The sequence below is a fragment of the Garra rufa genome, chromosome 1 (assembly GCF_049309525.1).
Source record: "Garra rufa chromosome 1, GarRuf1.0, whole genome shotgun sequence".
In the NCBI taxonomy this organism is placed as follows: domain Eukaryota; kingdom Metazoa; phylum Chordata; class Actinopteri; order Cypriniformes; family Cyprinidae; genus Garra; species Garra rufa.
Genome location: NC_133361.1, coordinates 93,267,871 through 93,291,352, shown reverse-complemented (window position 1 = coordinate 93,291,352; position 23,482 = coordinate 93,267,871). Strand labels below are relative to the sequence as shown.

Genomic DNA, 23,482 nt, shown 5'->3' with positions numbered 1-23,482 from the left:
ATGTGTAGCATTCAAGATATTGGGAGACTCAATAAGATCAAGGCAGGTTGATTTGTTTTTTTTCAAGGAGTAGTGGCTCCTTATGCTGATGTCGGTGAAGTCAAGTCGGCTGGGGGCGAAGAACAGTGGTTACAGCTCCTCGTTAGTATAGTGGACAGTATCTCCGCCTGTCACGCGGAAGACTGGGGTTCGATTCCCCGACGGGGAGACCCAGCTCTTTGCTGCTGCTGAACGACTCATCCAAAAGATTTTGGTGCTGACAGAGGTCACAGAAGGAGTTCTGCTTCAACGTCAACCAGAGCCAAAACAAATGCGTTGGCCGGGAATCGAACCCGGGTCAACTGCTTGGAAGGCAGCTATGCTCACCACTATACCACCAACGCAAGTGCCCGACTCCAGCTTTTAGCCATCTGAAAAGAATGCTTGAAATGCACAAGTCACTGATAGGGCAAAAGGAGCTTAAGCCATCTTTGTTTGTATCCCGTCATGTACGAGAGAGTGCTGTCTTTCCATGCGGGCTAAAGAAATCTGGAGCTGCGACGCAGAAAGCGCAAAGTCCGCAAGTACAGAACGTGGTGAGGCGCGCTTCGTTCCACCGCCCATTGGCTGGTGGCCAGTTTTACTCTTGACACTCCAATACAGCTCTGTTGTGAGCAGAAAAGAATGCTGGAAGTACATGAGTCACTGACAGGGCCAAAGTGGCTGAAGCCCAAGGTTTGGATCCCATCATGTCATGAGAGTGCTGTCTTTCCATGCTGGCTGAAAAAAAATGTGAAGTTGCGACACAGGAAGCGCAAAGGCTGCAAACACGGTCCACGAGAAAGCACGCTTTGCTCCAATGCACATTGGTGTGTGGTCAGATTTAGTCTGCTATTGAAACTGCAGTGCAGCTCTGCTGTGAGCAGAGCACCCAAAAATACAGGTCACTCGGAAAGGTTCCCCTCCACGGAAATCTTTAGTAAAAGGCGAAAGATTTATGCGTCTATGAAGAGAAACTCGAATTGTGTGCCCACGCGCTTGAGCATGTGCGCTCCCTGTGGTAAACCACTATACTCACAAAGGGTAATCTAGGGTGCCGATAAGATTTTCATCTCCCCCTCACTCCAAATGGGAGGAGTAAAAGTTAAAAAGTCTCTTCCATCATCCATTCTCGCCTGCCACACAGGAGGCCTGGCTCTGATTCCCGGGCAAATGCAGGAACAGAGTTCTTTTAAGTAAGGGGTGTGTGTTTGCATGTGTGTGGGATTCTTTAAAATGAGCCTTGAAGGCCAAGCCTGATTTGCTAGAAGGAGCTCCAAACTTTGCATATTGACCCAACCCCCCTTTCCCTGGATTTGACGTGTAACAGTTACGCACCATTACTAAATCCAGGGCAATGTGAAGGCCGAAGTTCTCCCAGCCGAGCATTGGTGGTTCAGTGGTAGAATTCTCGCCTGCCACGCGGGAGACCCGGGTCCGATTCCCGGCCAATGCAGGAACGGAGTCCTTTTAATTAAGTTGTGTGTGTGCTTGCATGTGTGTAAGGTTCTTTAAAATGAAGCCTGATTTACTTGAAGGAGCTCCAACCTTTGCATACCGACCCACCCCCGTTCCCTGCCGAATCTTTTCAGAAACTCATTAGTCCGTCTATATTCGTCAAATGCCTATAAAACTTGTTCACTTTATCTATAGGTTGACGAAGTTTAGCAGTGGGCAATATACTCGTAAATGCGGTGTTAATTCCAAACGTTCTCCCTCCTTTCCGAGCATTGGTGGTTCAGTGGTAGAATTCTAGCAGTGGGCGATATGATCCACGTAAATGCGATGTTACTGCCACATGATTTCCCATCCTTTTTTTTCATGTTCCCATTATGAAAAGTAAAAAAAATAGTAATAATAGTAAAGTGGTCCAAATGAGGACCCCCTGTAATGTGTAGCATTCAAGATATTGGGAGACTCAATAAGATCAAGGCAGGTTGATTTGTTTTTTTTCATGGAGTAGTGGCTCCTTATGCTGATGTCGGTGAAGTCAAGGCGGCTGGGGGCGAAGAACACTGGGTACGGCTCCTCGTTAGTATAGTGGACAGTATCTCCGCCTGTCACGCGGAAGACCGGGGTTCGATTCCCCGACGGGGAGACCCAGCTCTTTGCTGCTGCTGAACGACTCATCCAAAAGATTTTGGTGCTGACAGAGGTCACAGAAGGAGTTCTGCTTCAACGTCAACCAGAGCCAAAACAAATGCGTTGGCCGGGAATCGAACCCGGGTCAACTGCTTGGAAGGCAGCTATGCTCACCACTATACCACCAACGCAAGTGCCCGACTCCAGCTTTTAGCCATCTGAAAAGAATGCTTGAAATGCACAAGTCACTGATAGGGCAAAAGGAGCTGAAGCCATCTTTGTTTGTATCCCGTCATGTACGAGAGAGTGCTGTCTTTCCATGCGGGCTAAAGAAATCTGGAGCTGCGACGCAGAAAGCGCAAAGTCCGCAAGTACAGAACGTGGTGAGGCGCGCTTCGTTCTACCGCCCATTGGCTGGTGGCCAGTTTTACTCTTGACACTCCAATACAGCTCTGTTGTGAGCAGAAAAGAATGCTGGAAGTACATGAGTCACTGACAGGGCCAAAGTGGCTGAAGCCCAAGGTTTGGATCCCATCATGTCATGAGAGTGCTGTCTTTCCATGCTGGCTGAAAAAAAATGTGAAGTTGCGACACAGGAAGCGCAAAGGCTGCAAACACGGTCCACGAGAAAGCACGCTTTGCTCCAATGCACATTGGTGTGTGGTCAGATTTAGTCTGCTATTGAAACTGCAGTGCAGCTCTGCTGTGAGCAGAGCACCCAAAAATACAGGTCACTCGGAAAGGTTCCCCTCCACGGAAATCTTTAGTAAAAGGCGAAAGATTTATGCGTCTATGAAGAGAAACTCGAGTTGTGTGCCCACGCGCTTGAGCATGTGCGCTCCCTGTGGTAAACCACTATACTCACAAAGGGTAATCTAGGGTGCCGATAAGATTTTCATCTCCCCCTCACTCCAAATGGGAGGAGTAAAAGTTAAAAAGTCTCTTCCATCATCCATTCTCGCCTGCCACACAGGAGGCCTGGCTCTGATTCCCGGGCAAATGCAGGAACAGAGTTCTTTTAAGTAAGGGGTGTGTGTTTGCATGTGTGTGGGATTCTTTAAAATGAGCCTTGAAGGCCAAGCCTGATTTGCTAGAAGGAGCTCCAAACTTTGCATATTGACCCAACCCCCCTTTCCCTGGATTTGACGTGTAACAGTTACGCACCATTACTAAATCCAGGGCAATGTGAAGGCCGAAGTTCTCCCAGCCGAGCATTGGTGGTTCAGTGGTAGAATTCTCGCCTGCCACGCGGGAGACCCGGGTCCGATTCCCGGCCAATGCAGGAACGGAGTCCTTTTAATTAAGTTGTGTGTGTGCTTGCATGTGTGTAAGGTTCTTTAAAATGAAGCCTGATTTACTTGAAGGAGCTCCAACCTTTGCATACCGACCCACCCCCGTTCCCTGCCGAATCTTTTCAGAAACTCATTAGTCCGTCTATATTCGTCAAATGCCTATAAAACTTGTTCACTTTATCTATAGGTTGACGAAGTTTAGCAGTGGGCAATATACTCGTAAATGCGGTGTTAATTCCAAACGTTCTCCCTCCTTTCCGAGCATTGGTGGTTCAGTGGTAGAATTCTAGCAGTGGGCGATATGATCCACGTAAATGCGATGTTACTGCCACATGATTTCCCATCCTTTTTTTTCATGTTCCCATTATGAAAAGTAAAAAAAATAGTAATAATAGTAAAGTGGTCCAAATGGGGACCCCCTGTAATGTGTAGCATTCAAGATATTGGGAGACTCAATAAGATCAAGGCAGGTTGATTTGTTTTTTTTCATGGAGTAGTGGCTCCTTATGCTGATGTCGGTGAAGTCAAGTCGGCTGGGGGCGAAGAACAGTGGTTACAGCTCCTCGTTAGTATAGTGGACAGTATCTCCGCCTGTCACGCGGAAGACCGGGGTTCGATTCCCCGACGGGGAGACCCAGCTCTTTGCTGCTGCTGAACGACTCATCCAAAAGATTTTGGTGCTGACAGAGGTCACAGAAGGAGTTCTGCTTCAACGTCAACCAGAGCCAAAACAAATGCGTTGGCCGGGAATCGAACCCGGGTCAACTGCTTGGAAGGCAGCTATGCTCACCACTATACCACCAACGCAAGTGCCCGACTCCAGCTTTTAGCCATCTGAAAAGAATGCTTGAAATGCACAAGTCACTGATAGGGCAAAAGGAGCTGAAGCCATCTTTGTTTGTATCCCGTCATGTACGAGAGAGTGCTGTCTTTCCATGCGGGCTAAAGAAATCTGGAGCTGCGACGCAGAAAGCGCAAAGTCCGCAAGTACAGAACGTGGTGAGGCGCGCTTCGTTCCACCGCCCATTGGCTGGTGGCCAGTTTTACTCTTGACACTCCAATACAGCTCTGTTGTGAGCAGAAAAGAATGCTGGAAGTACATGAGTCACTGACAGGGCCAAAGTGGCTGAAGCCCAAGGTTTGGATCCCATCATGTCATGAGAGTGCTGTCTTTCCATGCTGGCTGAAAAAAAATGTGAAGTTGCGACACAGGAAGCGCAAAGGCTGCAAACACGGTCCACGAGAAAGCACGCTTTGCTCCAATGCACATTGGTGTGTGGTCAGATTTAGTCTGCTATTGAAACTGCAGTGCAGCTCTGCTGTGAGCAGAGCACCCAAAAATACAGGTCACTCGGAAAGGTTCCCCTCCACGGAAATCTTTAGTAAAAGGCGAAAGATTTATGCGTCTATGAAGAGAAACTCGAGTTGTGTGCCCACGCGCTTGAGCATGTGCGCTCCCTGTGGTAAACCACTATACTCACAAAGGGTAATCTAGGGTGCCGATAAGATTTTCATCTCCCCCTCACTCCAAATGGGAGGAGTAAAAGTTAAAAAGTCTCTTCCATCATCCATTCTCGCCTGCCACACAGGAGGCCTGGCTCTGATTCCCGGGCAAATGTAGGAACAGAGTTCTTTTAAGTAAGGGGTGTGTGTTTGCATGTGTGTGGGATTCTTTAAAATGAGCCTTGAAGGCCAAGCCTTATTTGCTAGAAGGAGCTCCAAACTTTGCATATTGACCCAACCCCCCTTTCCCTGGATTTGACGTGTAACAGTTACGCACCATTACTAAATCCAGGGCAATGTGAAGGCCGAATTTCTCTCAGCCGGGCATTGGTGGTTCAGTGGTAGAATTCTCGCCTGCCACGCGGGAGACCCGGGTCCGATTCCCGGCCAATGCAGGAACGGAGTCCTTTTAATTAAGGTGTGTGTGTGCTTGCATGTGTGTAAGGTTCTTTAAAATGAAGCCTGATTTACTTGAAGGAGCTCCAACCTTTGCATACCGACCAACCCCCGTTCCCTGCCGAATCTTTTCAGAAACTCATTAGTCCGTCTATATTCGTCAAATGCCTATAAAACTTGTTCACTTTATCTATAGGTTGACGAAGTTTAGCAGTGGGCAATATACTCGTAAATGCGGTGTTAATTCCAAACGTTCTCCCTGCTTTCCGAGCATTGGTGGTTCAGTGGTAGAATTCTAGCAGTGGGCGATATGATCCACGTAAATGCGATGTTACTGCCACATGATTTCCCATCCTTTTTTTTCATGTTCCCATTATGAAAAGTAAAAAAAATAGTAATAATAGTAAAGTGGTCCAAATGGGGACCCCCTGTAATGTGTAGCATTCAAGATATTGGGAGACTCAATAAGATCAAGGCAGGTTGATTTGTTTTTTTTCAAGGAGTAGTGGCTCCTTATGCTGATGTCGGTGAAGTCAAGTCGGCTGGGGGCGAAGAACAGTGGTTACAGCTCCTCGTTAGTATAGTGGACAGTATCTCCGCCTGTCACGCGGAAGACTGGGGTTCGATTCCCCGACGGGGAGACCCAGCTCTTTGCTGCTGCTGAACGACTCATCCAAAAGATTTTGGTGCTGACAGAGGTCACAGAAGGAGTTCTGCTTCAACGTCAACCAGAGCCAAAACAAATGCGTTGGCCGGGAATCGAACCCGGGTCAACTGCTTGGAAGGCAGCTATGCTCACCACTATACCACCAACGCAAGTGCCCGACTCCAGCTTTTAGCCATCTGAAAAGAATGCTTGAAATGCACAAGTCACTGATAGGGCAAAAGGAGCTTAAGCCATCTTTGTTTGTATCCCGTCATGTACGAGAGAGTGCTGTCTTTCCATGCGGGCTAAAGAAATCTGGAGCTGCGACGCAGAAAGCGCAAAGTCCGCAAGTACAGAACGTGGTGAGGCGCGCTTCGTTCCACCGCCCATTGGCTGGTGGCCAGTTTTACTCTTGACACTCCAATACAGCTCTGTTGTGAGCAGAAAAGAATGCTGGAAGTACATGAGTCACTGACAGGGCCAAAGTGGCTGAAGCCCAAGGTTTGGATCCCATCATGTCATGAGAGTGCTGTCTTTCCATGCTGGCTGAAAAAAAATGTGAAGTTGCGACACAGGAAGCGCAAAGGCTGCAAACACGGTCCACGAGAAAGCACGCTTTGCTCCAATGCACATTGGTGTGTGGTCAGATTTAGTCTGCTATTGAAACTGCAGTGCAGCTCTGCTGTGAGCAGAGCACCCAAAAATACAGGTCACTCGGAAAGGTTCCCCTCCACGGAAATCTTTAGTAAAAGGCGAAAGATTTATGCGTCTATGAAGAGAAACTCGAATTGTGTGCCCACGCGCTTGAGCATGTGCGCTCCCTGTGGTAAACCACTATACTCACAAAGGGTAATCTAGGGTGCCGATAAGATTTTCATCTCCCCCTCACTCCAAATGGGAGGAGTAAAAGTTAAAAAGTCTCTTCCATCATCCATTCTCGCCTGCCACACAGGAGGCCTGGCTCTGATTCCCGGGCAAATGCAGGAACAGAGTTCTTTTAAGTAAGGGGTGTGTGTTTGCATGTGTGTGGGATTCTTTAAAATGAGCCTTGAAGGCCAAGCCTGATTTGCTAGAAGGAGCTCCAAACTTTGCATATTGACCCAACCCCCCTTTCCCTGGATTTGACGTGTAACAGTTACGCACCATTACTAAATCCAGGGCAATGTGAAGGCCGAAGTTCTCCCAGCCGAGCATTGGTGGTTCAGTGGTAGAATTCTCGCCTGCCACGCGGGAGACCCGGGTCCGATTCCCGGCCAATGCAGGAACGGAGTCCTTTTAATTAAGTTGTGTGTGTGCTTGCATGTGTGTAAGGTTCTTTAAAATGAAGCCTGATTTACTTGAAGGAGCTCCAACCTTTGCATACCGACCCACCCCCGTTCCCTGCCGAATCTTTTCAGAAACTCATTAGTCCGTCTATATTCGTCAAATGCCTATAAAACTTGTTCACTTTATCTATAGGTTGACGAAGTTTAGCAGTGGGCAATATACTCGTAAATGCGGTGTTAATTCCAAACGTTCTCCCTCCTTTCCGAGCATTGGTGGTTCAGTGGTAGAATTCTAGCAGTGGGCGATATGATCCACGTAAATGCGATGTTACTGCCACATGATTTCCCATCCTTTTTTTTCATGTTCCCATTATGAAAAGTAAAAAAAATAGTAATAATAGTAAAGTGGTCCAAATGAGGACCCCCTGTAATGTGTAGCATTCAAGATATTGGGAGACTCAATAAGATCAAGGCAGGTTGATTTGTTTTTTTTCATGGAGTAGTGGCTCCTTATGCTGATGTCGGTGAAGTCAAGGCGGCTGGGGGCGAAGAACACTGGGTACGGCTCCTCGTTAGTATAGTGGACAGTATCTCCGCCTGTCACGCGGAAGACCGGGGTTCGATTCCCCGACGGGGAGACCCAGCTCTTTGCTGCTGCTGAACGACTCATCCAAAAGATTTTGGTGCTGACAGAGGTCACAGAAGGAGTTCTGCTTCAACGTCAACCAGAGCCAAAACAAATGCGTTGGCCGGGAATCAAACCCGGGTCAACTGCTTGGAAGGCAGCTATGCTCACCACTATACCACCAACGCAAGTGCCCGACTCCAGCTTTTAGCCATCTGAAAAGAATGCTTGAAATGCACAAGTCACTGATAGGGCAAAAGGAGCTGAAGCCATCTTTGTTTGTATCCCGTCATGTACGAGAGAGTGCTGTCTTTCCATGCGGGCTAAAGAAATCTGGAGCTGCGACGCAGAAAGCGCAAAGTCCGCAAGTACAGAACGTGGTGAGGCGCGCTTCGTTCTACCGCCCATTGGCTGGTGGCCAGTTTTACTCTTGACACTCCAATACAGCTCTGTTGTGAGCAGAAAAGAATGCTGGAAGTACATGAGTCACTGACAGGGCCAAAGTGGCTGAAGCCCAAGGTTTGGATCCCATCATGTCATGAGAGTGCTGTCTTTCCATGCTGGCTGAAAAAAAATGTGAAGTTGCGACACAGGAAGCGCAAAGGCTGCAAACACGGTCCACGAGAAAGCACGCTTTGCTCCAATGCACATTGGTGTGTGGTCAGATTTAGTCTGCTATTGAAACTGCAGTGCAGCTCTGCTGTGAGCAGAGCACCCAAAAATACAGGTCACTCGGAAAGGTTCCCCTCCACGGAAATCTTTAGTAAAAGGCGAAAGATTTATGCGTCTATGAAGAGAAACTCGAGTTGTGTGCCCACGCGCTTGAGCATGTGCGCTCCCTGTGGTAAACCACTATACTCACAAAGGGTAATCTAGGGTGCCGATAAGATTTTCATCTCCCCCTCACTCCAAATGGGAGGAGTAAAAGTTAAAAAGTCTCTTCCATCATCCATTCTCGCCTGCCACACAGGAGGCCTGGCTCTGATTCCCGGGCAAATGCAGGAACAGAGTTCTTTTAAGTAAGGGGTGTGTGTTTGCATGTGTGTGGGATTCTTTAAAATGAGCCTTGAAGGCCAAGCCTGATTTGCTAGAAGGAGCTCCAAACTTTGCATATTGACCCAACCCCCCTTTCCCTGGATTTGACGTGTAACAGTTACGCACCATTACTAAATCCAGGGCAATGTGAAGGCCGAAGTTCTCCCAGCCGAGCATTGGTGGTTCAGTGGTAGAATTCTCGCCTGCCACGCGGGAGACCCGGGTCCGATTCCCGGCCAATGCAGGAACGGAGTCCTTTTAATTAAGTTGTGTGTGTGCTTGCATGTGTGTAAGGTTCTTTAAAATGAAGCCTGATTTACTTGAAGGAGCTCCAACCTTTGCATACCGACCCACCCCCGTTCCCTGCCGAATCTTTTCAGAAACTCATTAGTCCGTCTATATTCGTCAAATGCCTATAAAACTTGTTCACTTTATCTATAGGTTGACGAAGTTTAGCAGTGGGCAATATACTCGTAAATGCGGTGTTAATTCCAAACGTTCTCCCTCCTTTCCGAGCATTGGTGGTTCAGTGGTAGAATTCTAGCAGTGGGCGATATGATCCACGTAAATGCGATGTTACTGCCACATGATTTCCCATCCTTTTTTTTCATGTTCCCATTATGAAAAGTAAAAAAAATAGTAATAATAGTAAAGTGGTCCAAATGGGGACCCCCTGTAATGTGTAGCATTCAAGATATTGGGAGACTCAATAAGATCAAGGCAGGTTGATTTGTTTTTTTTCATGGAGTAGTGGCTCCTTATGCTGATGTCGGTGAAGTCAAGTCGGCTGGGGGCGAAGAACAGTGGTTACAGCTCCTCGTTAGTATAGTGGACAGTATCTCCGCCTGTCACGCGGAAGACCGGGGTTCGATTCCCCGACGGGGAGACCCAGCTCTTTGCTGCTGCTGAACGACTCATCCAAAAGATTTTGGTGCTGACAGAGGTCACAGAAGGAGTTCTGCTTCAACGTCAACCAGAGCCAAAACAAATGCGTTGGCCGGGAATCGAACCCGGGTCAACTGCTTGGAAGGCAGCTATGCTCACCACTATACCTCCAACGCAAGTGCCCGACTCCAGCTTTTAGCCATCTGAAAAGAATGCTTGAAATGCACAAGTCACTGATAGGGCAAAAGGAGCTGAAGCCATCTTTGTTTGTATCCCGTCATGTACGAGAGAGTGCTGTCTTTCCATGCGGGCTAAAGAAATCTGGAGCTGCGACGCAGAAAGCGCAAAGTCCGCAAGTACAGAACGTGGTGAGGCGCGCTTCGTTCTACCGCCCATTGGCTGGTGGCCAGTTTTACTCTTGACACTCCAATACAGCTCTGTTGTGAGCAGAAGAGAATGCTGGAAGTACATGAGTCACTGACAGGGCCAAAGTGGCTGAAGCCCAAGGTTTGGATCCCATCATGTCATGAGAGTGCTGTCTTTCCATGCTGGCTGAAAAAAAATGTGAAGTTGCGACACAGGAAGCGCAAAGGCTGCAAACACGGTCCACGAGAAAGCACGCTTTGCTCCAATGCACATTGGTGTGTGGTCAGATTTAGTCTGCTATTGAAACTGCAGTGCAGCTCTGCTGTGAGCAGAGCACCCAAAAATACAGGTCACTCGGAAAGGTTCCCCTCCACGGAAATCTTTAGTAAAAGGCGAAAGATTTATGCGTCTATGAAGAGAAACTCGAGTTGTGTGCTCACGCGCTTGAGCATGTGCGCTCCCTGTGGTAAACCACTATACTCACAAAGGGTAATCTAGGGTGCCGATAAGATTTTCATCTCCCCCTCACTCCAAATGGGAGGAGTAAAAGTTAAAAAGTCTCTTCCATCATCCATTCTCGCCTGCCACACAGGAGGCCTGGCTCTGATTCCCGGGCAAATGCAGGAACAGAGTTCTTTTAAGTAAGGGGTGTGTGTTTGCATGTGTGTGGGATTCTTTAAAATGAGCCTTGAAGGCCAAGCCTGATTTGCTAGAAGGAGCTCCAAACTTTGCATATTGACCCAACCCCCCTTTCCCTGGATTTGACGTGTAACAGTTACGCACCATTACTAAATCCAGGGCAATGTGAAGGCCGAAGTTCTCCCAGCCGAGCATTGGTGGTTCAGTGGTAGAATTCTCGCCTGCCACGCGGGAGACCCGGGTCCGATTCCCGGCCAATGCAGGAACGGAGTCCTTTTAATTAAGTTGTGTGTGTGCTTGCATGTGTGTAAGGTTCTTTAAAATGAAGCCTGATTTACTTGAAGGAGCTCCAACCTTTGCATACCGACCCACCCCCGTTCCCTGCCGAATCTTTTCAGAAACTCATTAGTCCGTCTATATTCGTCAAATGCCTATAAAACTTGTTCACTTTATCTATAGGTTGACGAAGTTTAGCAGTGGGCAATATACTCGTCAATGCGGTGTTAATTCCAAACGTTCTCCCTCCTTTCCGAGCATTGGTGGTTCAGTGGTAGAATTCTAGCAGTGGGCGATATGATCCACGTAAATGTGATGTTACTGCCACATGATTTCCCATCCTTTTTTTTCATGTTCCCATTATGAAAAGTAAAAAAAATAGTAATAATAGTAAAGTGGTCCAAATGAGGACCCCCTGTAATGTGTAGCATTCAAGATATTGGGAGACTCAATAAGATCAAGGCAGGTTGATTTGTTTTTTTTCATGGAGTAGTGGCTCCTTATGCTGATGTCGGTGAAGTCAAGGCGGCTGGGGGCGAAGAACACTGGGTACGGCTCCTCGTTAGTATAGTGGACAGTATCTCCGCCTGTCACGCGGAAGACCGGGGTTCGATTCCCCGACGGGGAGACCCAGCTCTTTGCTGCTGCTGAACGACTCATCCAAAAGATTTTGGTGCTGACAGAGGTCACAGAAGGAGTTCTGCTTCAACGTCAACCAGAGCCAAAACAAATGCGTTGGCCGGGAATCGAACCCGGGTCAACTGCTTGGAAGGCAGCTATGCTCACCACTATACCACCAACGCAAGTGCCCGACTCCAGCTTTTAGCCATCTGAAAAGAATGCTTGAAATGCACAAGTCACTGATAGGGCAAAAGGAGCTGAAGCCATCTTTGTTTGTATCCCGTCATGTACGAGAGAGTGCTGTCTTTCCATGCGGGCTAAAGAAATCTGGAGCTGCGACGCAGAAAGCGCAAAGTCCGCAAGTACAGAACGTGGTGAGGCGCGCTTCGTTCCACCGCCCATTGGCTGGTGGCCAGTTTTACTCTTGACACTCCAATACAGCTCTGTTGTGAGCAGAAAAGAATGCTGGAAGTACATGAGTCACTGACAGGGCCAAAGTGGCTGAAGCCCAAGGTTTGGATCCCATCATGTCATGAGAGTGCTGTCTTTCCATGCTGGCTGAAAAAAAATGTGAAGTTGCGACACAGGAAGCGCAAAGGCTGCAAACACGGTCCACGAGAAAGCACGCTTTGCTCCAATGCACATTGGTGTGTGGTCAGATTTAGTCTGCTATTGAAACTGCAGTGCAGCTCTGCTGTGAGCAGAGCACCCAAAAATACAGGTCACTCGGAAAGGTTCCCCTCCACGGAAATCTTTAGTAAAAGGCGAAAGATTTATGCGTCTATGAAGAGAAACTCGAGTTGTGTGCCCACGCGCTTGAGCATGTGCGCTCCCTGTGGTAAACCACTATACTCACAAAGGGTAATCTAGGGTGCCGATAAGATTTTCATCTCCCCCTCACTCCAAATGGGAGGAGTAAAAGTTAAAAAGTCTCTTCCATCATCCATTCTCGCCTGCCACACAGGAGGCCTGGCTCTGATTCCCGGGCAAATGCAGGAACAGAGTTCTTTTAAGTAAGGGGTGTGTGTTTGCATGTGTGTGGGATTCTTTAAAATGAGCCTTGAAGGCCAAGCCTGATTTGCTAGAAGGAGCTCCAAACTTTGCATATTGACCCAACCCCCCTTTCCCTGGATTTGACGTGTAACAGTTACGCACCATTACTAAATCCAGGGCAATGTGAAGGCCGAAGTTCTCCCAGCCGAGCATTGGTGGTTCAGTGGTAGAATTCTCGCCTGCCACGCGGGAGACCCGGGTCCGATTCCCGGCCAATGCAGGAACGGAGTCCTTTTAATTAAGTTGTGTGTGTGCTTGCATGTGTGTAAGGTTCTTTAAAATGAAGCCTGATTTACTTGAAGGAGCTCCAACCTTTGCATACCGACCCACCCCCGTTCCCTGCCGAATCTTTTCAGAAACTCATTAGTCCGTCTATATTCGTCAAATGCCTATAAAACTTGTTCACTTTATCTATAGGTTGACGAAGTTTAGCAGTGGGCAATATACTCGTAAATGCGGTGTTAATTCCAAACGTTCTCCCTCCTTTCCGAGCATTGGTGGTTCAGTGGTAGAATTCTAGCAGTGGGCGATATGATCCACGTAAATGCGATGTTACTGCCACATGATTTCCCATCCTTTTTTTTCATGTTCCCATTATGAAAAGTAAAAAAAATAGTAATAATAGTAAAGTGGTCCAAATGAGGACCCCCTGTAATGTGTAGCATTCAAGATATTGGGAGACTCAATAAGATCAAGGCAGGTTGATTTGTTTTTTTTCATGGAGTAGTGGCTCCTTATGCTGATGTCGGTGAAGTCAAGGCGGCTGGGGGCGAAGAACACTGGGTACGGCTCCTCGTTAGTATAGTGGACAGTATCTCCGCCTGTCACGCGGAAGACCGGGGTTCGATTCCCCGACGGGGAGACCCAGCTCTTTGCTGCTGCTGAACGACTCATCCAAAAGATTTTGGTGCTGACAGAGGTCACAGAAGGAGTTCTGCTTCAACGTCAACCAGAGCCAAAACAAATGCGTTGGCCGGGAATCGAACCCGGGTCAACTGCTTGGAAGGCAGCTATGCTCACCACTATACCACCAACGCAAGTGCCCGACTCCAGCTTTTAGCCATCTGAAAAGAATGCTTGAAATGCACAAGTCACTGATAGGGCAAAAGGAGCTGAAGCCATCTTTGTTTGTATCCCGTCATGTACGAGAGAGTGCTGTCTTTCCATGCGGGCTAAAGAAATCTGGAGCTGCGACGCAGAAAGCGCAAAGTCCGCAAGTACAGAACGTGGTGAGGCGCGCTTCGTTCCACCGCCCATTGGCTGGTGGCCAGTTTTACTCTTGACACTCCAATACAGCTCTGTTGTGAGCAGAAAAGAATGCTGGAAGTACATGAGTCACTGACAGGGCCAAAGTGGCTGAAGCCCAAGGTTTGGATCCCATCATGTCATGAGAGTGCTGTCTTTCCATGCTGGCTGAAAAAAAATGTGAAGTTGCGACACAGGAAGCGCAAAGGCTGCAAACACGGTCCACGAGAAAGCACGCTTTGCTCCAATGCACATTGGTGTGTGGTCAGATTTAGTCTGCTATTGAAACTGCAGTGCAGCTCTGCTGTGAGCAGAGCACCCAAAAATACAGGTCACTCGGAAAGGTTCCCCTCCACGGAAATCTTTAGTAAAAGGCGAAAGATTTATGCGTCTATGAAGAGAAACTCGAGTTGTGTGCCCACGCGCTTGAGCATGTGCGCTCCCTGTGGTAAACCACTATACTCACAAAGGGTAATCTAGGGTGCCGATAAGATTTTCATCCCCCCCTCACTCCAAATGGGAGGAGTAAAAGTTAAAAAGTCTCTTCCATCATCCATTCTCGCCTGCCACACAGGAGGCCTGGCTCTGATTCCCGGGCAAATGCAGGAACAGAGTTCTTTTAAGTAAGGGGTGTGTGTTTGCATGTGTGTGGGATTCTTTAAAATGAGCCTTGAAGGCCAAGCCTGATTTGCTAGAAGGAGCTCCAAACTTTGCATATTGACCCAACCCCCCTTTCCCTGGATTTGACGTGTAACAGTTACGCACCATTACTAAATCCAGGGCAATGTGAAGGCCGAAGTTCTCCCAGCCGAGCATTGGTGGTTCAGTGGTAGAATTCTCGCCTGCCACGCGGGAGACCCGGGTCCGATTCCCGGCCAATGCAGGAATGGAGTCCTTTTAATTAAGTTGTGTGTGTGCTTGCATGTGTGTAAGGTTCTTTAAAATGAAGCCTGATTTACTGAGGAGCGTCTCGCTGCAGCCTGCGGTGGACATCCAACCCCGCCCACATCCAAGTGTGACGCCACACGCTACGCCCATGTTCAAACACGTCACACATCCAACATATTAAATAGTATTAACACATATTAAAATAGTGATAATATGATTAGCAATGGTCACATTTGTGGACATATCTTTAGAGAATTAGATGAAAATGAAAATATGCTAAGTGTTACTTTTACAATAACAAAACTTAATTGTCCATCTAAATCTGATCTTGTCTAAGCTATGTCAAAATCGATTATAATAAACGTGAATTTATCTCATTACACAAACAAATAGGGTAGGGTTTAAATGTTTTATTACCAATTACCATTTTCCTAACTTTAATCAACCAAAGCAAGCGTTTTACCGGCTGTTCGAATGTAATTAGTTCCATATGAAAGATGACCTAGGTTTAATTTGTATTATTTAATACAAACTGTTTTGTTTACATCCCCGATTCAACATACTTCCGCCATTCTTGCACATGCGTACAACATCGGGATTCTTTTTTTTTTTTATTTTATTAAAGAATAATTGGACATTACAAAAATATTGAAATATAAATCCAGATACACAAAATACAAGCTTAATCTGTATACAGTAATACAATATGTAATAAGAGGGGGAAAAAAACAAAAACAAAACAAAAAATAAACTAATACCATAGAGAGAAAAAAATATATAAATAAACGTATAAATAAAAAGTAAATAAATAAACAAAAACTAAATTAAAACCTAGAAACAACTAAACAATAGTTCAAATTTTCTTCCTTTTCCCTTACATATACAAAAATTATATTGTGGGAGCATAACCAGAAAAAAAGTTCTCCATGAAATGTAACAACAAATGTATTTATTTGTTTTAAAGACTTTTTCAAAACTACTATTTCTGATAAAAATAAATTACATTTTGGTATGCATTTAGCAAATTTCTGTTTATGAATATAATATTTGCCTTGCAAAATGTAAAAGTTAACAACGTACTCAATCATTTTACTTTTATGAGAATAAGTACAGATAAAATCTTTTAAAGAAAGCATTTAATTAACATTTCTTTGCAGAAATAGAAAGGTGCTAACATCAGACCAAAAACTAAGAGACAATTCACAATTATAAAACAAATACACAAGTCTTCGTGTGTTACAGAAACTGCAGGTATTATCAATGTCCATGAATTTAGAAAGAGCTCCTTTACATGGATAAATTTCGTGAAGTATTTTGAAATGCACCGCTTTAAGGCTACCGATGGCGAGGGGAGTCACACGATGACGCATTGACGTGGGCGTGGTGTCTGACGTCACACATGGATGTGGGCGGGGTTGGATGTCCACCGCAGGCTGCAGCGAGCCCTACTTGGATTTACTTGAAGGAGCTCCAACCTTTGCATACCGACCAACCCCCGTTCCCTGCCGAATCTTTTCAGAAACTCATTAGTCCGTCTATATTCGTCAAATGCCTATAAAACTTGTTCACTTTATCTATAGGTTGACGAAGTTTAGCAGTGGGCAATATACTCGTAAATGCGGTGTTAATTCCAAACGTTCTCCCTGCTTTCCGAGCATTGGTGGTTCAGTGGTAGAATTCTAGCAGTGGGCGATATGATCCACGTAAATGCGATGTTACTGCCACATGATTTCCCATCCTTTTTTTTCATGTTCCCATTATGAAAAGTAAAAAAAATAGTAATAATAGTAAAGTGGTCCAAATGGGGACCCCCTGTAATGTGTAGCATTCAAGATATTGGGAGACTCAATAAGATCAAGGCAGGTTGATTTGTTTTTTTCATGGAGTAGTGGCTCCTTATGCTGATGTCGGTGAAGTCAAGTCGGCTGGGGGCGAAGCACAGTGGTTACAGCTCCTCGTTAGTATAGTGGACAGTATCTCCACCTGTCACGCGGAAGACCGGGGTTCGATTCCCCGACGGGGAGACCCAGCTCTTTGCTGCTGCTGAAAGACTCATCCAAAAGATTTTGGTGCTGACAGAGGTCACAGAAGGAGTTCTGCTTCAACGTCAGCCAGAGCCAAAACAAATGCGTTGGCCGGGAATCGAACCCGGGTCAACTGCTTGGAAGGCAGCTATGCTCACCACTATACCACCAACGCAAGTTCCCGACTCCAGCTTTTAGCCATCTGAAAAGAATGCTTGAAATGCACAAGTCACTGATAGGGCAAAAGGAGCTGAAGCCATCTTTGTTTGTATCCCGTCATGTACGAGAGAGTGCTGTCTTTCCATGCGGGCTAAAGAAATCTGCAGCTGCGACGCAGAAAGCGCAAAGGCCGCAAGTACAGAACGTGGTGAGGCGCGCTTCGTTCCACCTCCCATTGGCTGGTGGCCAGTTTTACTCTTGACACTCCAATACAGCTCTGTTGTGAGCAGAAAAGAATGCTGGAAGTACATGAGTCACTGACAGGGCCAAAGTAGCTGAAGCCCAAGGTTTGGATCCCATCCTGACATGAGAGTGCCGTCTTTCCATGCTGGCTGAAAAAAAACGTGAAGTTGCGACACAGGAAGCGCAAAGGCTGCAAACACGGTCCACGAGAAAGCACGCTCTGCTCCAATGCACATTGGTGTGTGGTCAGATTTAGTCTGCTATTGAAACTGCAGTGCAGCTCTGCTGTGAGCAGAGCACCCAAAAATACAGGTCACTCGGAAAGGTTCCTCTCCACAGAAATCTTTAGTAAAAGGCGAAAGATTTATGCGCCTATGAAGTGAAACTCGAGTTGTGTGCCCATGCGCTTGAACATGTGCGCTTCCTGTGGTAAACCACTATACTCACAAAGGGTAATCTAGGGTGCCGATAAGATTTTCATCTCCCCCTCACTCCAAATGGGAGGAGTAAAAGTTAAAAAGTCTCTTCCATCATCCATTCTCGCCTGCCACACAGGAGGCCTGGCTCTGATTCCCGGGCAAATGCAGGAACAGAGTTCTTTTAAGTAAGGGGTGTGTGTTTGTATGTGTGTGGGATTCTTTAAAATGAGCCTTGAAGGCCAAGCCTGATTTGCTAGAAGGAGCTCCAAACTTTGCATATTGACCCAACCCCCCTTTCCCTGGATTTGACGTGTAACAGTTACGCACCATTACTAAATCCAGGGCAATGTGAAGGCCGAAATCCTCCCAGCCGAGCATTGGTGGTTCAGTGGTAGAATTCTCGCCTGCCACGCGGGAGACCCGGGTCCGATTCCTGGCCAATGCAGGAACGGAGTGCTTTTAATTAAGTTGTGTGTGTGCTTGCATGTGTGTAAGGTTCTTTAAATTGAAGCCTGATTTACTTGAAGGAGCTCCAACCTTTGCATACCGACCAACCCCCGTTCCCTGCCGAATCTTTTCAGAAACTCATTAGTCCGTCTATATTCGTCAAATGCCTATAAAACTTGTTCACTTTATCTATAGGTTGACGAAGTTTAGCAGTGGGCAATATACTCGTAAATGCGGTGTTAATTCCAAACGTTCTCCCTCCTTTCCGAGCATTGGTGGTTCAGTGGTAGAATTCTAGCAGTGGGCGATATGATCCACGTAAATGCGATGTTACTGCCACATGATTTCCCATCCTTTTTTTCATGTTCCCATTATGAAAAGTAAAAAAAAAATAGTAATAATAGTAAAGTGGTCCAAATGAGGACCCCCTGTAATGTGTAGCATTCAAAATATTGGGAGACTCAATAAGATCAAGGCAGGTTGATTTGTTTTTTTCATGGAGTAGTGGCTCCTTACGCTGATGTCGGTGAAGTCAAGTCGGCTGGGGGCGAAGCACAGCGGGTACAGCTCCTCGTTAGTATAGTGGACAGTATCTCCGCCTGTCACGCGGAAGACTGGGGTTCGATTCCCCGACGGGGAGACCCAGCTCTTTGCTGCTGCTGAAAGACTCATCCAAAAGATTTTGGTGCTGACAGAGGTCACAGAAGGAGTTCTGCTTCAACGTCAGCCAGAGCCAAAACAAATGCGTTGGCCAGGAATCGAACCCGGGTCAACTGCTTGGAAGGCAGCTATGCTCACCACTATACCACCAACGCAAGTTCCCGACTCCAGCTTTTAGCCATCTGCGGAAGCGTGGTGGGCCTAACCCAGAGGTCGATGGATCGAAACCATCCTCTGCTAAGCTTGTTTCACTTTTATTTGTGCCCAGGTGCTGCAAGACAGGTTAGAAATGTGTGCAAGATTCAAGTTATGTTGAAAAGACCAGTGCACAGGCTCTACATCAAGACAAGCAGAGTGGCGCAGCGGAAGTGTGCTGGGCCCATAACCCGGAGGTCGATGGATCGAAACCATCCTCTGCTAAGCTTGTTTCACTTTTTTTTGTGCCCAAGTGCTTCAAGACAAGTTAGAAATTTGTGCAAGAATCATGTTATGTTGAAAAGACCAGTGCACAAGCTCTACATCAAGTCAAGCAGAGTGGCGCAGCGGAAGCGTGCTGTTCCCATAACCCAGAGGTCGATGGATCGAAACCATCCTCTGCTAAGCTTGTTTCACTTTTACATGTGCCCAGGTGCTGCAAGAGAAGTTAGAAATGTGTGCAAGATTCAAGTTATGTTGAAAAGACTAGTGCACAGGTTCTACATCAAGACAAGCAGAGAGGCGCAGCGGAAGCGTGCTGGGCCTATAACCCAGAGCTCGATGGGTCGAAACCATCCTCTGCTAAGCTTGTGTCACTTTTATATGTGCCCAGGTGCTGCAAGAGAAGTAAGAAATGTGTGCAAGATTCAAGTTATGTTGAAAAGACCAGTGCACAGACTCTATATCAAGAAAAGCAGTGTGGCGCAGCGGAAGCGTGCTGGGCCCATAACCCAGAGGTCGATGGATCGAAACCATACTCTGCTAAGACTTCTGAGCTTGTATATATGACAGAGCCCCCAAAAAAGAGAAATGTTCAGAGCCTGAGAGTCACTTGGTCCTCTCACAAAAGTTATTCATCCAGAAGCTGAATGAGATGAAGAACTAAAAGAAAAAGTAAACAGCTGCATGACAGCCCCAGTGGCCTAAAAGCTGGGGAACAATAGTCTGTTAAGGGGGGGAAGAAAAGGAAGAAGGGGGGAAAAGAGAAAAAGAAAGAAAAAAAGAGAGAGAAAAAAGCCCTTGTCAAAAAATCCTATTGGAATTTCAGTTTATCCTTTAGGATCTTAGTGGATTCTTAGAATCCTATTGGACTTTACGATTTATTTTAATGGAATTTCACTTTGTCCTGTAGGATTTTAGTGGATTTTTAGAATCCTATTGGACATTACGATTTATTTTAATGGAATTTCACTTTGTCCTGTAGGATTTTAGTGGATTTTTAGAATCCTATTGGACATTACGATTAATTTTAATGGAATTTCACTTTGTCCTGTAGGATTTTAGTGGATTTTTAGAATCCTATTGGACATTACGATTTATTTTAATGGAATTTCACTTTGTCCTGTAGGATTTTAGTGGATTTTTAGAATCCTATTGGACATTACGATTTATTTTAATGGAATTTCACTTTGTCCTGTAGGATTTTAGTGGATTTTTAGAATCCTATTGGACATTGCAATTTATTTTAATGGAATTTCACTTTGTCCTGTAGGGTTTTATTGGATTCTTAGAATCCTATTAAACATTACGATTTATTTTGGTAGAACTTCACTTTGTCCTGTAGGATTTTCCTTGATTTTTAGAATCTTATTGGACAGTGTTTTATTTAATGGGATTTCACTTTGTCCTGTATTTTATTGATTCATAGAAACTTAATGGGCATTGTCATTTTTAAACGAAATTTCACTTTGTCTTGTATGATCTTAGTTGATTCTGTTGATTAATTACTTTTTTAATTTTACTTTTTTAGAGTAACACTGCATGTTTGTGTGCACCTGTAACCCACAATATATTTGTGTGTATTCATATAGGCTGCAATTTAAACATAATATGTATTTATTGAAATTTATAATATTAAAGAAAGGCAAAGATAATATATATGATATTTCATAATGTTCGAATGAGTTAAATGTATTACATGTGATTAAGAATTCACAGAAATACGAACATCTACATACGGTATTGTCCTGACGCGGCCCCTTTAAGAAATCCGAATGTAGCGCGCCTGCAACTGTAGCGCTCATCATTTGAAAATAACGGTCGAAGAGGAAAAGCAGCGAGTGATTAACGGTGTTTAACTTGTTAAACTTTGATTTCAAATACGCCAAAAATGACGAAATAGTAACATTTATCTGGTCTGCATCCTAAACCAACAATATTGGGTGATCTTGGTGAGTTGTTGAACTCGTGTTTGATTGTATCTGCTGATTAGCACAGGAGTCTGCAGCTATGTGTCAAAAGCTATGAATCTGTGGTATTATTTATGATAGTCACATGTTTATGCTACTAATTTTCATTGTATAAAACATTGGAGTAGTGACTGTTCTGCCACCATTTGTAGCTGTTTTAATTAATGTTGTGCTTTACGGCTTTGTAGCGTCACTATACTTTAAGTGCAAATAGCACACGTTGTTGGCAAAGACTAACACTAACAGTGTGGTAAAGTTGGTTTTATGTTGGACATTCGTTAGACATTCGATCTTTACATCAGCATTAATTTATATGTAACCGCATAATATTCATGGATCATGCTGTATCTCGTTCAGATCACATTTAAAAGCATAATATAACAAATATTCATAATATTATTCGATGATGTAATTCTTTTAAGCGTCTGAAGTGGAAAAAGTCCTCAGAACGATCCCCACTTGCGCATGTCAAGTTAGGGAGTGTCTCAAAAGTACAAAATCCACAATAATCTTGGTTAATAATATGTGCGTTATTCCATAAAAATACTTAAACTGTGATCCTTTTATGTATGTAGTTTCTGTTAACAAATAGACTAATTATAGATTAAGATTATTTAAACTCTTAAATGGTTAATATATCTGTTTTAAATAAGTAACCTGAATGTCAGAAAGAAAATACATTTATTTAACTTTCTGGTTGTTTTATAGAAAGAGCTCAAATCACCTGCAGTGTATTTATATATACATGAAAATACAAAATTACTGTAGTATATACCATTTTCTGTAGTCTGGTGTCTTTTAGTTAATGTGTATTTTTTTTTTTTTTTTTTTTTTTACACAGTGCAAATAAGCCATCTTTACAAATACTACAAAAGACGACTGTTAATTAACATTTTCAGTGGCGTAAGTGATAACACGAGTAACTTTTTAACGCGAGAGACCCGAGTTCGCGTCCGCCTTTTTGGTGAAATTGTTTTCGAAATCGTCTCCTTTTTTCTTTTCATATCACATCGGAAAGGCATATGTTTTCAACAAAAATTATTGAGTTGAAATAAAGTATTGGGTAGGGTTAGGTGTATCTGAGCTGAAGGTATGCTGAAGATGAGTGTGTGTGTGTGTGTGTGTGTGTGTGTGTGTGTGTGTGTGTGTGTGTGTGTGTGTGTGTGTGTGTGTGTATAATAAATATATATATATATATATATATATATATATATATATATATACACTGCTCAAAAAATAAAGGGAACACTAAAATAACACATCCTAGATCTGAATGAATGAAATATTCTTATTAAATACTTTGTTCTTTACATAGTTGAATGTGCTGACAACAAAATCACACAAAAATTATCAATGAAAATCTAATTTATTAACCCATGGAGGTCTGGATTTGGAGTAACACTCAAAACTGAAGTGGAAAAACACACTACTGCTTGATCCAACTTTGATGTAATGTTCTTAAAACAAGTCAAAATGAGGCTCAGCAGTGTGTTTGGCCTCCACGAGCCTGTATGACCTCTCTACAACGCCTGGGCATGCTCCTGATGAGGTGGCAGATGGTCTCCTGAGGGATCTCCTCCCAGACCTGGACTGAAGCATCCACCAACTCCTAGACAGTCTATGGTGCAACGTGGCATTGGTGGATGGAGCGAGAAATGAGGTCCAAGATGTGCTCAATTGGATTCAGGTCTGGGGAACAGTCCATAGCATCAATGACTTCGTCTTGCAGGAACTGCTGACACACTCCAGCCACATGAGGTCTAGCATTGTCTTGCATTAGGAGGAACCCAGGGCCAACCGCACTGGCATATGGTCTCACAAGGGGTCTGAGGATCTCCTCTCGGTACCTAATGGCAGTCAGGCCACCTCTGGCGAGCACATGAGGGCTGTGCGGCCCTCCAAAGAAATGCCACCCCACACCATTACTGACCAACTGCCAAACTTGTCATGCTGCGGGATGTTGCAGGCAGCAGAACATTCTCCACGGTGACTCCAGACTCTGCCACCTCTGTCATGTGATCAGTGTGAACCTACTTTCATCTGTGAAGAGCACAGGGCGCCAGTGGCGAATTTGCCAATCTTGGTGTTCTGCGTCCTGCACCACAAGTTATCTAGCCATCAATAGCTAGTAACAAATATACAACAAAACCTAATACAAAATACCTTGATCAGTTAAAAAAAAAAAAAATAATAATAATAATATATATATATATATATATATATATATATATATATATATATATATATACACACATACATACATACATACATAAAAGATCTTTTCCCAATAGTTTTCCCAATAGTTTTTTTT

At 45.0% G+C, this 23,482-nt stretch overlaps 1 protein-coding gene and 30 non-coding genes across 31 annotated transcripts in view; 15 read left to right on the top strand and 16 right to left on the bottom strand.

Annotated features, from left to right (window-relative positions):
• Positions 1 to 23,482, top strand: part of LOC141322290 (uncharacterized) — a 175,925-nt gene that overhangs the window by 58,740 nt on the left and 93,703 nt on the right. The gene's annotated exons all lie outside the window — the stretch shown is intronic.
• On the bottom strand, positions 312 to 383 carry trnag-ucc (transfer RNA glycine (anticodon UCC)). The gene has a single exon. It is a non-coding gene; the product is annotated as a tRNA-Gly (tRNA).
• Positions 889 to 1,004, bottom strand: LOC141288725 (U5 spliceosomal RNA). Its single transcript, XR_012339730.1, has one exon. It is a non-coding gene; the product is annotated as a U5 spliceosomal RNA (small nuclear RNA).
• On the top strand, positions 1,404 to 1,474 carry trnag-gcc (transfer RNA glycine (anticodon GCC)). The gene has a single exon. It is a non-coding gene; the product is annotated as a tRNA-Gly (tRNA).
• Positions 2,045 to 2,116, top strand: trnad-guc (transfer RNA aspartic acid (anticodon GUC)). The gene has a single exon. It is a non-coding gene; the product is annotated as a tRNA-Asp (tRNA).
• Positions 2,220 to 2,291, bottom strand: trnag-ucc (transfer RNA glycine (anticodon UCC)). Its single transcript has one exon. It is a non-coding gene; the product is annotated as a tRNA-Gly (tRNA).
• LOC141288137 (U5 spliceosomal RNA) lies at positions 2,797 to 2,912 on the bottom strand. Its single transcript, XR_012339625.1, has one exon. It is a non-coding gene; the product is annotated as a U5 spliceosomal RNA (small nuclear RNA).
• On the top strand, positions 3,312 to 3,382 carry trnag-gcc (transfer RNA glycine (anticodon GCC)). The gene has a single exon. It is a non-coding gene; the product is annotated as a tRNA-Gly (tRNA).
• Positions 3,953 to 4,024, top strand: trnad-guc (transfer RNA aspartic acid (anticodon GUC)). Its single transcript has one exon. It is a non-coding gene; the product is annotated as a tRNA-Asp (tRNA).
• trnag-ucc (transfer RNA glycine (anticodon UCC)) lies at positions 4,128 to 4,199 on the bottom strand. Its single transcript has one exon. It is a non-coding gene; the product is annotated as a tRNA-Gly (tRNA).
• Positions 4,705 to 4,820, bottom strand: LOC141288129 (U5 spliceosomal RNA). Its single transcript, XR_012339624.1, has one exon. It is a non-coding gene; the product is annotated as a U5 spliceosomal RNA (small nuclear RNA).
• Positions 5,220 to 5,290, top strand: trnag-gcc (transfer RNA glycine (anticodon GCC)). Its single transcript has one exon. It is a non-coding gene; the product is annotated as a tRNA-Gly (tRNA).
• Positions 6,036 to 6,107, bottom strand: trnag-ucc (transfer RNA glycine (anticodon UCC)). Its single transcript has one exon. It is a non-coding gene; the product is annotated as a tRNA-Gly (tRNA).
• On the bottom strand, positions 6,613 to 6,728 carry LOC141288719 (U5 spliceosomal RNA). Its single transcript, XR_012339728.1, has one exon. It is a non-coding gene; the product is annotated as a U5 spliceosomal RNA (small nuclear RNA).
• trnag-gcc (transfer RNA glycine (anticodon GCC)) lies at positions 7,128 to 7,198 on the top strand. The gene has a single exon. It is a non-coding gene; the product is annotated as a tRNA-Gly (tRNA).
• On the top strand, positions 7,769 to 7,840 carry trnad-guc (transfer RNA aspartic acid (anticodon GUC)). The gene has a single exon. It is a non-coding gene; the product is annotated as a tRNA-Asp (tRNA).
• On the bottom strand, positions 8,521 to 8,636 carry LOC141288124 (U5 spliceosomal RNA). The gene has a single exon (XR_012339623.1). It is a non-coding gene; the product is annotated as a U5 spliceosomal RNA (small nuclear RNA).
• On the top strand, positions 9,036 to 9,106 carry trnag-gcc (transfer RNA glycine (anticodon GCC)). The gene has a single exon. It is a non-coding gene; the product is annotated as a tRNA-Gly (tRNA).
• Positions 9,677 to 9,748, top strand: trnad-guc (transfer RNA aspartic acid (anticodon GUC)). The gene has a single exon. It is a non-coding gene; the product is annotated as a tRNA-Asp (tRNA).
• LOC141288117 (U5 spliceosomal RNA) lies at positions 10,429 to 10,544 on the bottom strand. The gene has a single exon (XR_012339622.1). It is a non-coding gene; the product is annotated as a U5 spliceosomal RNA (small nuclear RNA).
• On the top strand, positions 10,944 to 11,014 carry trnag-gcc (transfer RNA glycine (anticodon GCC)). Its single transcript has one exon. It is a non-coding gene; the product is annotated as a tRNA-Gly (tRNA).
• Positions 11,585 to 11,656, top strand: trnad-guc (transfer RNA aspartic acid (anticodon GUC)). Its single transcript has one exon. It is a non-coding gene; the product is annotated as a tRNA-Asp (tRNA).
• On the bottom strand, positions 11,760 to 11,831 carry trnag-ucc (transfer RNA glycine (anticodon UCC)). The gene has a single exon. It is a non-coding gene; the product is annotated as a tRNA-Gly (tRNA).
• On the bottom strand, positions 12,337 to 12,452 carry LOC141288110 (U5 spliceosomal RNA). Its single transcript, XR_012339621.1, has one exon. It is a non-coding gene; the product is annotated as a U5 spliceosomal RNA (small nuclear RNA).
• On the top strand, positions 12,852 to 12,922 carry trnag-gcc (transfer RNA glycine (anticodon GCC)). The gene has a single exon. It is a non-coding gene; the product is annotated as a tRNA-Gly (tRNA).
• Positions 13,493 to 13,564, top strand: trnad-guc (transfer RNA aspartic acid (anticodon GUC)). Its single transcript has one exon. It is a non-coding gene; the product is annotated as a tRNA-Asp (tRNA).
• Positions 13,668 to 13,739, bottom strand: trnag-ucc (transfer RNA glycine (anticodon UCC)). The gene has a single exon. It is a non-coding gene; the product is annotated as a tRNA-Gly (tRNA).
• Positions 14,245 to 14,360, bottom strand: LOC141288106 (U5 spliceosomal RNA). Its single transcript, XR_012339620.1, has one exon. It is a non-coding gene; the product is annotated as a U5 spliceosomal RNA (small nuclear RNA).
• On the top strand, positions 14,760 to 14,830 carry trnag-gcc (transfer RNA glycine (anticodon GCC)). The gene has a single exon. It is a non-coding gene; the product is annotated as a tRNA-Gly (tRNA).
• trnag-ucc (transfer RNA glycine (anticodon UCC)) lies at positions 16,963 to 17,034 on the bottom strand. Its single transcript has one exon. It is a non-coding gene; the product is annotated as a tRNA-Gly (tRNA).
• On the bottom strand, positions 17,540 to 17,655 carry LOC141290472 (U5 spliceosomal RNA). Its single transcript, XR_012340160.1, has one exon. It is a non-coding gene; the product is annotated as a U5 spliceosomal RNA (small nuclear RNA).